The 10,292-nt window shown below is 49.3% G+C and overlaps 2 long non-coding RNA genes across 3 annotated transcripts in view; both read right to left on the bottom strand.

Annotated features, from left to right (window-relative positions):
* Window positions 1-6,410, bottom strand: part of LOC113977286 — a 6,997-nt gene extending 587 nt beyond the window's left edge. Inside the window, exons 1-4 of one of the 2 annotated variants that reach the window (XR_003537311.1) lie at window positions 6,255-6,410; window positions 1,012-1,971; window positions 725-966; window positions 110-389 (exon numbers count right to left, since the gene is read on the bottom strand). This is a non-coding gene — a long non-coding RNA (uncharacterized LOC113977286). Of the gene's footprint in view, window positions 1-109; window positions 390-724; window positions 1,972-6,254 lie in introns of both variants that reach the window. The other variant, XR_003537310.1, reaches the window with a different exon arrangement.
* A 909-nt stretch (window positions 6,411-7,319) lies between these two features.
* Window positions 7,320-10,292, bottom strand: part of LOC113977287 — a 5,489-nt gene continuing 2,516 nt past the window's right edge. Inside the window, exons 2-3 of the long non-coding RNA XR_003537312.1 lie at window positions 7,833-7,944; window positions 7,320-7,530 (exon numbers count right to left, since the gene is read on the bottom strand). This is a non-coding gene — a long non-coding RNA (uncharacterized LOC113977287). The remainder of the gene's footprint in view (window positions 7,531-7,832; window positions 7,945-10,292) is intronic.

Genomic DNA, 10,292 nt, shown 5'->3' with positions numbered 1-10,292 from the left:
TTCCATCCCAACTTTTGTTTCTTGTTCAATCTCAACCCTTATTTCTTGTTCCCATCCCAATCCTTATTTCTTTTTCCATCCCAGCTCTTATTTCTTGTTCCATCCGAACTCTTATTTCTTGTTCCATCCCAAATCTTATTTCTTGTCCCATCCCAACTCTTATTTCTTGTCCCATCTCAACCCTTATTTCCTGTCCCATCCCAACCTTTATTTTTGTCCCACCTCAACCCTTATTTCTTGTCCCATCTCAACCCTAATTTCTTGTTCCATCCCAACCCTTATTTCCTGTCCCATCCCAACCCTTATTTTTGTCCCATCTCAACCCTAATTTCTTGTTCCATCCCAACTCTTATTTCTTGTCCCACCTCAGCCCTTATTTCATGTCCCACCTCAGCCCTTATTTCTTGTCCCACCTCAGCCCTTGTTTCTTGTCCCATCCCAAACTTTATTTCTTGTTCCATCTCAACCCTTATTTCTTTTCCCATCCCAACACTTATTTCTTGTTCCATCCCAATTCTTATATCCTGTCTCCTCTCAACCCATGTTTCCTGTCCCATCCCAACCCTTATTTCTTGTTCCATCCCAACCCTTATTTCTTGTTCCTCCTCACTCCTTATTTCTTGTCCCATCTCAACCCTTGTTACTTTTTCTATTCCAACCCTTATTTCTTGTCCCACCTCAACCCTTATTTCCTGTCCCACCTCAACCCTTATTTCTTTTCCACCTCAACCCTTATTTCCTGTCCCATCTCAACCCTTATTTCTTCCCCATTTCAACCCTTATTTCTTCCCCATTTCAACCCTTATTTCTTCCCCATCCCAACCCTTATTTCTTGTTCCATTCCAACTCTTATTTCTTCTCCCACCTCAACCCTTATTTCTTGCCCCCTCTCAACCCTTATTTCTTTTTCCATCCCAACTCTTATTTCTTCCCCATCTGAACCTTTATTTCCTGTCCCACCTCAACCTTATTTCTTCCCCATTTCAACCCTTATTTCTTCCCCATCTCAACCCTTATTTCCTGTCCCACCTCAACCCTTGTTTCTTTGCATCTTCCTGGGCCTCATCCATTTTACTCCTCCAGTTTCACTGTGAAAGGAACTTCTTACAGAGCCAAGATTTTGCCTGGAGGTCACCAGTGAGCCCTTGCCATAAACAGCTGGGTGTCACATGGTGAATCCTCCTCTGCATCTCCTGAGGCCTCTGGAAGCTGTGCCAGCTCACGTAGGAATGGGAGGCATCTTCGCGTGGGCAGAGTGGGGATGGTCACACTGGGATTTTGTGCCAGGAGTGGCCAAGGTTGCCTTCTCCTCACCTCTCCACTTGTTTTTTCCCAAGAATTGTAGGATTTCAGCAGAGGGAGAATGTGAGACTGGGGGCTTGATGCTGCCTTTGTCCCTCCTGGGCTGCTCTGGCTCTGGTTATCCTGGGATGCCACAGCTATCCCAAATCATGACACCTTCTCCCAGACTTTCCCAGCTGCTTCTACAGCCCTTCCATCCCTAAATAGAGTTTTATTCTTCCATCCCTAAAGCATTTCCTCTCCTTTAGTTCCTTGGGCTAAGGATCCTTACCATTACCCAGTATCTTCCTGTGTATAAAGATCCTTACCATTATCCAATATCTTCCTGTGCATAAAGATCCTTATCATTATCCAGTATCTTCCTGTGCCTAAAATCTGTATCATTATCCAGTATCTTCCTGTGCATAAAGATCTGTATCATTATCCAGTATCTTCCTGTAGTTGAAGCTCCAAAAAGCTGGATTTGGACCTTTCTCAAACACAGCAATAAGGTTTTGTTGTCATTTTTTACACAACTGCTTCAGATCATACCTGTAGAGATGTTCTGGGTGCTCCAGGATGGCTTCATGTCCAGGTGGACCAAGGACGGACCTCTGGGTGAAAGTCACTCTGTCCCTGCCCACGAAGACAAATCCTCTGCCAGGTTTGCTGATGCTCCCAAATACAAGCCTGGAAAATCAAAAAAAAAACCAAAGGAAAAATCAAGGAGCTGCATCAGAGACCAGAGGGGGTGTGGAGTCTCCTCCCTGGGGATATTCCAGACCCCTCTGGACACAATCCTGGAGCAGGGAGGTGGGACCAGATGGGACACTGTGGGCCCTTCCAACCCCACCCACCCCGTGGTCTTTAAAGGTTCTTGTACAGAAGGACAAGAAGAACCTTTAAAGGTCCTTGTACAGCTTTGCTTCTGAAGGAGAGCTGGGAATTAGCTGGAATATGGCTGGAAGGACAGCGGAGAGAGACACCATGGAAACCTCCAGGAGAGATTCTGACTGTGCCAAGGGAAGGACGAGGCCCTGAGACAAAAGGAGAAGAGTTTCAGGGAGGGATGGTGATGCTGTGGGAGAAGGAGAGCAGATGCCCCCACTGTGGGGCCCTTCCAGCCTCATCCATCCCGGGATTCTGCCAAACAGCTTTTTTGCCTTCACAACATCCATCAGCTCCCGTGTAAAATCCCCCAGGTCAGGATTAGTTTGCCCCAAATTCAGCCTTTGCCCAGTGCAGTCCCCAAGCCCTGAGCCAGGATTCCTTTGGAAGCATCCAAGGGCTTTGCAGGCCGTGAGTCATCCCAGCCCCGAGGAGGTGCCTAAATTAGGGCAAGGGAGAGCTCAGGGGAGCAGCTCTGACATCCACCCCAGAGTTTCAAGTTCAGCAACACAACTCCCACCCCCAGACACTTCTCAGTTGACCCAGTTTATCAACAACTGGCATCTCTCTCAAAAAGGAGACTCTTTCATCTGTGCTTTTTATTTCGGGGCTTTTGCTGCAAACCCCGGGTTTGGAGCACAGATGCCTGGGAAAAAACTCACCCTCCAGAAAGCACCAGGGGCTTCCCAAGGATGGAAATGTCCTCCCAACACGGCTGACTGACAGTCCAAGAGCTCACCCAGAGCTTTGGCACCTGATGTCATGGAATCATGGAATATCCCGACTTGGAAGGGACCCCCAAAAATCATCCAAGTCCAACCCCTGGCCCTGCCCAGGACATCCCAACAATCCCACCCTGTCCCTGAGAGCGTTGTCCAAATGCTCCCAGAGCTCTGGATCAGGATCTGGAATGTTGCTGGGACCCTGAGGAGGGAATTTGGGGCTGGTCCTGACCTGGAAGATGCTCCAGCCCTTTCAGCACCAGCCACATTCCTTCCCTCACACAAGGGGGTGAATCCCTTGCTGGAGAATCCCAGCAAATGCCTCACAAATCCTGTAGTTCCCAAGCTCCTGCAGGGTTTGTGCTGCACAACAGCAGGAGAATTCCAGCTGGAATAGCTGGAAAAACCAGCAGGGAGCCAGTCCAATCCAACTCATAGCATGGAATCAGGGAATGGTTTGGGTTGGGAAGGACCTTAAACCCCATCCAGTGCCACCCCTGCCATGGGCAGGGACACCTTCCACTATCCCAGGTTGCTCCAAGCCCATCCAACCCCACCCAGGGATGGGGAATTCACTCCCAAATCAAATATATACTTAATCAAGCCCCTTATAGGACTCTGAAGTGTATATTTTGCAGCAATTTAGCCCGAATTACCCTCTATTTAGTTCCTATTATTGTTCAAACAACTCCCAAGACATACAGGGAGCTTTATAAACACATCAAGCTGATAAAACCAAGCCCATAAAAGCTTGGAGCCTAAACAAACCAGAGCAGCAAATGAAGACAGACTATTGTGTGGGGGCTGAGGAAATGGTTACAACCAGGAAGGATAATTTGGTGTGGACTTCATATTTAACAAAAAAAAATAAAAATAAAAAAAGGCACATTTTTCAGTCGATATTTCTGGCCCTGGCATTTTCTGCTGAAAAGCTTCTTCCTGACCTGCCTGGTTTTATTTGCATTGAAACATTTGCCTCATCAGAGAGCCTCCCCAGGGACTGCAGGGTTGTCATAAACTCCCTGCCAGTCTATTTTAAGCAGAATATCCATGTGTTTGAGCGTTCAGGCTCTGAGGAGCTGCCTCTACCCTCGCCAGAAGTCAGGGAATGCTGCCCACAGGCCTCTCCCAGGTTTGTCTCCCAAGGAGACCTTTCCTCAAGGACCCTGCTCTTGTTTTCCCATCAACCCGGCTGAGGAGGAAAGGGGATGGGAAGAGAGAGGTTCAGATCAGAGATTTGGGAAAATTTTTGCTCTCCAAGAGTGGTCAGGCCTTGGAATAAGTGTCCCAGGGAGGTGGTGGAGTCCCTGTGTCTGGGAGAGTTCTAGAGGAGCCTGGATGTGTCCCTTGGGAATATGGATTAGGGGTGATCCTGGTGGTGCTGAGGGGGGACTGGATGATCCTGGAGGTCTCTTCCAACCCTGGTGATTCTGGGATTCAGAGAACTGACAGTCCAAGTCCTGTTCCAGAAAGACACAAACCAACAGAGAGAAAGAAGTGATCAGAAACATGAAGTTGCATCTAATTTATTTTGTATGACCTGGTCAGACTGGTTTGGGTTGGGAGGGACCTTAAAGCCCATCCAGTGCCACCCCTGCCATGGGCAGGGACACCTTCCACCAGCCCAGGTTGCTCCAACCTGGCCTTGGACACTTCCAGGGATGGGGAGTCCTCAGCCTCTCTGGGCAGATACTTCATGGAATCATCTTTTTGTCCATATTTTGGAAGTCCTAAAACTCCCCGAGCACCCCGGGTTGTCCAGGCCTGGGGCACTTGTTCATTCTCAGGGCAGATCCCTGAGGTTTGAAGGTTTGTTTTAGGCCAAAACCACCCTTTTGGAGTGCAGGCAATGCCCTCCAAGGTTCCTGGGCCTTTTCCTGCTGTTCTTTCCTCTCCCTCAGTGCCCCAGTAAAGTCCCTCACCTGGGGTTTGACTTTAAGCCCGAGCTTAAAGTCCCTTCCTTGCACAGGGAACCCTTTCCTGAGCCAGGCCCAGGGCACAGCTTGGAATTCCTGCTGGCTGGAACCAGCAGAGGCTCCTGGGGAGCCCAAATTCCAGCCACCCCCTCTGCTCCTGGAGCTTCGGCTCCTTTCCAAGGCTGCTCTTCCCTGGGATCGGCCCCAGCAGGGGCAGGGATGGGAGTTTTCCTTGGCTGCTCCTGCCTTCAGTCCCTGGCTGTTGGGAATGAAACTCCATTCCCTAAATCCTGTGGGAGAGATCCTGTTCCTTCAGCAACTTCCCTGGAAACATCCCACAGGTGTCTGGATGTGGCCCTTCGGGACATGGGATAGGGATGATCCTGGTGGTGCTGGGGAATGGTGGGACTGGAGAATCTTGGAGGGCTCTTCCAACCTTGGTGATCCTGGGATTCTGTTGAGGGAGCCAGGACAGCCAGGGATCAGCAAAGCTGGAATGTCCCCAGCGCTGGGGGTCAGCCCTGGCCTTCCCACATTTGACAAGATCAGTCTTTGCAGTAACAGATGGGAATTATTTTAATTAATTTTAATCACTACCATAAAATATCTCAGCCTACATCTGTAATTCTATCTGGTCATATGATCTTTCCCTACTAAATAAGGTTAAAAAATACGTTTATTGGCACCTTACTAGCAGGGGATTTCTTCTGACAGTTGGACCCATCTCCTGTCTGCATCTCCTGTTTTTCAAACCTCTGTTTAACACCCTCAATTCTCTGCTGACACACAGAGCTGCTCATCCCTCCTTAATTACTGCTCTTATCACAATCCATCTCCAACAGTAATTACACATTATTCCCTCTATCACCTCGTGCTAAATCCTGAATATTGGTTTACCAAGCCAGGATTAACTAATCCCACCCCACTTAGACATCTGGTCCCGGAGCCATTTGGGTTGGGAAAGGCCTCTGAGGTCACTGAGTGCCACCCTCACACACAGCACAGGAGGGTGACAGCTCCTTCTGCTTTCCATCTCCACCTCTCCCTGGAATTTGTGTCCAGCACCTGGGATTGCAGCAGCAGGAGTGTCTATGCTGGAGGGTTTAACATCCAGTTGGAATTGGGAATCTTTGTCCTTCTGCTCCAGCTGTCCTGTGGATTCTCCTAACGACAGTCCTGGAATCCTGGAATTAGAGAATTAGGGAATCATGGAATGGTTTGAGTTGGGAGGGATCTTAAAGCTCATCCAGTTCCAACCCTCTACCATGGGCAGGGACACCTTCCACCTGCCCAGGTTGCTCAGGGGCCACATCCAACCTGTCCCTGGACACTTCCAAGGAAGGAGCATCCACAACTTCTCTGGGCAGAAGACAATTAGTCAAAACCTAGAACTGTTTGCCCATTTGGAAAACACAGGGATGAAGCTCCCACTGTAATTCCCACCAACCTGCCTCTGGAGAGCCTTCAGGGGAAACCTTCATCAGAGCAGGAGCTTTTCCTTTGGCTCCAGAAGGGTGGATTTGATCTCCAGGGCTCCCCAGTGGCACAAAGGAAGGCAGGGTGGAGCTGAGGGAATCAGCTGGAAAGGAGGGAATCAGCTGGAGAGGAGGGAATCAGCTGGAGAGGAGGGAATCAGCCGGAGAGGAAGGAATCAGCCGGAGAGGAAGGAATCAGCCGGAGAGGAAGGAATCAGCCGGAGAGGAAGGAATCAGCCGGAGAGGAAGGAATCAGCTGGAGAGGAGGGAAGGATTCCGATGCTTTGCAGCAAATCAGGCCCGAGGCCCCCTCGGAATGCTGAGAAGGAAGGAAGCAGAACAATGAAGTGCTGCCCAGGCCACGGGTACCATCCCACTCCAGGGGCCCCCATGGCCCAGCAAATGGGGAGAGTCTGGGACTGGAACCCACATCCCACCCCACAGCCGGGGTGGGTGACACACAACCCCTTTAATTCTCCTTCTTTGGAGCTTTTCAGCTCTTCCCATCCCAATCTTCCCCACTTTTTGTTCCCAGATTGAAGGGGCCGAGAGGTTGTAGGGCACAGGCTCGTTAACCATTTTAATGGCTCGTTAACCATTTTAATCACCTTCACCAAGCTCAGCTCTGAGAACCAAGCAGTGAACCCCCATCCTGCAGCAATCGAGGAGCCTTCCCAACGGGACACGTGGGAATCTTTCCATAGATCCAGCCCCTGGGCAAGGAAGGCCACACAATGTTTTTGCAAGACAGGCTGCACCCAGCACAGAGCTCCTTCAGCTCCAAACCCCTCCCTGGGCTGCCACAGGATCCAACTGGGAAAACACGGATGGATCTGCAGGAACTCATTCCACCTGCCTTGGAGGGACACACGGAGAGCTTGGAAGGGCTGCCAGTTGTGGAACATCAAGAATTCCAAACCTGTGTGTGACTCACCAGGCCCAACCCATCCCCCCAAGGTTACTTTTACTTAATATTCACAGGAGGCACATTGTTATTCCTTCTTCAGAAAAAGTCATGAATAACTTACCATTCATTACCATTTCTTTTTTTTTTTTCACGATTGGCTTCATCTAAAAGGATGAGAAAGCGTTGAAATTGTTCATTTCCCAACCTCTTCAAATCTTTTTAGCTCATTGTTGTCGAGCACAGAAGTGTTTTTCAGCGCCTTTTGGTTAACAAAAGACAATATTTGGGGGGTTTTGTTTGAAGAGCTCCATTTGTTTCGTAAGGAATATTCACCTCTGCTCCTAAAAAAGTGAAAAAAAGAAGGGAAAAGCCAAAGTAGGTGAATATTTGGACAACTCTCTCAGAGACAGGGGGGGATTTTTGGGGTGTTCTGTGCAGGGTCAGAACTTGGAATGGATGATCTTTGGGGGCCCCTTCCAGCTCAGGACATTCCATGATTCTATGATTTCCATTTATCCACATCAGAAGTCACACTTCAGGCTGCCAGAAAAACATGGGCTGCTGGGATCTGCTTGGCAAATCCTCCAGCATTCCACCTGGGATCATTCAAATGTCCCAAACCCCAGTGGTTTCCTCTACTCACCGCAGGAAGAAGTGATCCCTCCATTCCAGGCCTTGCCCATGGGATGAGGGGGAATCTTCCAGCTGCTGGTTTTTTGCTTGTGAATCCCACGGGAACCCGCTGGGAATGACACCTGCAGGGTGAGGGTTGTCAGCAGTTACCACGGAAACAGGGATTTTCATGGAATTGGTCCACCTGGTTGAGGTAAAACATTTTCTTTTGGTTTTAAGACAAGTGGTGGAGCTGGGATGGGATTAGGCCACTGTATCACCATCCCTGTGAGATGTGGACCCCAAAAAGGGGTCTTGCCCTCAGCCCAAGCTGCTCCTTCCTCCTGTTATCCTTCTTGTCCAAGATGCCGTGAGGAATAAAACTGGGATCTGAGCTGGGTTAAAACACAACTTTCCTTTCTGAGAACCTGGACCAGTTCCCTCACCTGGAAAACAACTGTCCTAATGCATCCCAGAGAGGGTGGTGTGGGAATTGAAGGAAGCACTGGAGCAGGGAAAGATGTTTCACTCACTCCCTGCTTTGTGCCAGGAGAAAATGGTCTGGAAACTACAGCCCTGGGGTCACATTTATCCTGCTCCCAGCCTGAGTTTGCCTCTCCTCACGGGGTCCTCCCTGCTTCCATGTGGTTTTTATTTCTGGAAATACCTCAAACTGTCAGATCTCCACCATCCCAGCTTCTTATTAACAAGGCAAATCAACTGGTGCTCATCATAACCCAGCCCAGGCTTGACCCCCCCCGGGATGTTCTCCGTGGGTCCTGCACAGAAGAGAAGGGATGACCTTGGTTTGTCCTTGGAACCCCAGCACCTGTTTGGTGCAGCAGCTTCACGTGGTCCAACACAGGTCCATGTTCACACCCCTGGCCAAAGAGGAGCCCAGAAAATGCCCCTGCACACCCACACCCCCATGGTTGGCACTGCCAGCTCCTCAGAGGAATCTCAGGAGGGTTTGGATTGACCTTTAAATATCATCTGTTCCAACCCCCCTGCAAGGAGCAGGGACAGCTTTGGCCTTAATCCAGTTGTCCAGGATCCTGGAGCAGCCAAAGGGGCAGGAGAGACCCTGAGCCAAAGGAAGGGCCTGAGTGGAGATCTCCCTCTCCAAGGGCATCTCTCCTCCGGGAGAGGGATCCCGGTGCAGCCACCCCAAACACCAGCAGGGCCAGGAGGAGATTTCATGGAATGGTTTGGGTTGGAAAGGACCTCAAAGCTCGTCCAGGGACACCTTCCACTAGCCCAGGTTGCTCCAGGTCCAGCCTGGCCTTGGACACTCCCAGGGATGGGGAGTCCACAACCTCCCTGGCACCCAAGGGAGGGGAGCTGAGCAGCCCTTGGAAAGCCTGAGGAGGAGAGGGACTTTCAGCTCCTCCTTGAGGTGGAGGAAAGGCCTGGAAAGTTTGGAGTTGATCACCAAACACAAGCCCATGCATGGAGTAAGTGCCTGGCCTTGATCCCTCTGCTCCAAACTTTCTCCCTCAGCATTGCCCTGAGGGAATTATTCCCTCTTCAGCTCCTGCTGAGCTTTGTCAGCCCTGCACTGACACAACTCCTCCATCAGTGTCAAACTCCACCTGTAGGCCCTGAGCAAGTTAAATTTAGCAACACACCATCAATATGTGCCCCAAAATCATACAATGGTTTGGGTTGGGAGGGACCTTAAAGCCCATCCAGTGCCACCCCCTGCCATGGGCAGGGACACCTTCCACCAGCCCAGGTTGCTCCAAGCCCCGTCCAACCTGGCCTTGGACACCTTGGAAATTATTTTCTGGTGGTTTTAATTTGCCTCCTACCATCACTAAAGGCTGGAAGCCACGTGCAATATTATCACTATAAATATGGGGTAAATCTACTTTACAACTGTTAGATCCATGTCACTTTTAAGTTTATACATTAATATGTATTACATACACATTTATTCTCACACAGACATATAAAACCCCCTTTTTTCCTTCATTTTTACACCGTGGGCCATATTTCTAAAAAAGCCAAACCCAAGGCACAGTGAGCTCTCAGCAAAAATCAGTTCAGTGTCATATCAGAGGCTCCTCAGCTATGAATTTATATTTTATTATATATATATTATATATTATATTATTATGTTTATTTATATTATTAATTAATTTATATTTTTTTTTTAAAAAAGTCCATGTGGGGATGCCAAGCACCAGTTTGCTCCATGGAGACATTCCCGTTTAGCTTCCATGAAGGAAAAGTTAGACCATGACACTTGAACTATCAAATTAAGCCATTCATCATCAGCCTTTTCCCAGTGACTGGAACAGCATTTTCCAAAGAATGTGAGGAAGGAAGGAAGAGGAATAGCCAGGGATTTCCTGTCAGGTGGCAACTCTGCAAAGGGCAGAGGTGAGGGACTCTGGGCACACGTGTGGAGGTCTGTGCACACATGGCCAGTTTGGAAACCTCGTTGTTCACTGGTTAAATCTCATTATTCACTGGTTAAACCTCATTG

The sequence above is a fragment of the Neopelma chrysocephalum genome, unplaced genomic scaffold (assembly GCF_003984885.1).
Source record: "Neopelma chrysocephalum unplaced genomic scaffold, ASM398488v2 Primary Assembly neopelma1_221, whole genome shotgun sequence".
Lineage (NCBI taxonomy): Eukaryota > Metazoa > Chordata > Aves > Passeriformes > Pipridae > Neopelma > Neopelma chrysocephalum.
The sequence above is the reverse complement of the archived record's forward strand: the minus strand, read 5'-3'. Positions and strand labels throughout refer to the sequence as shown.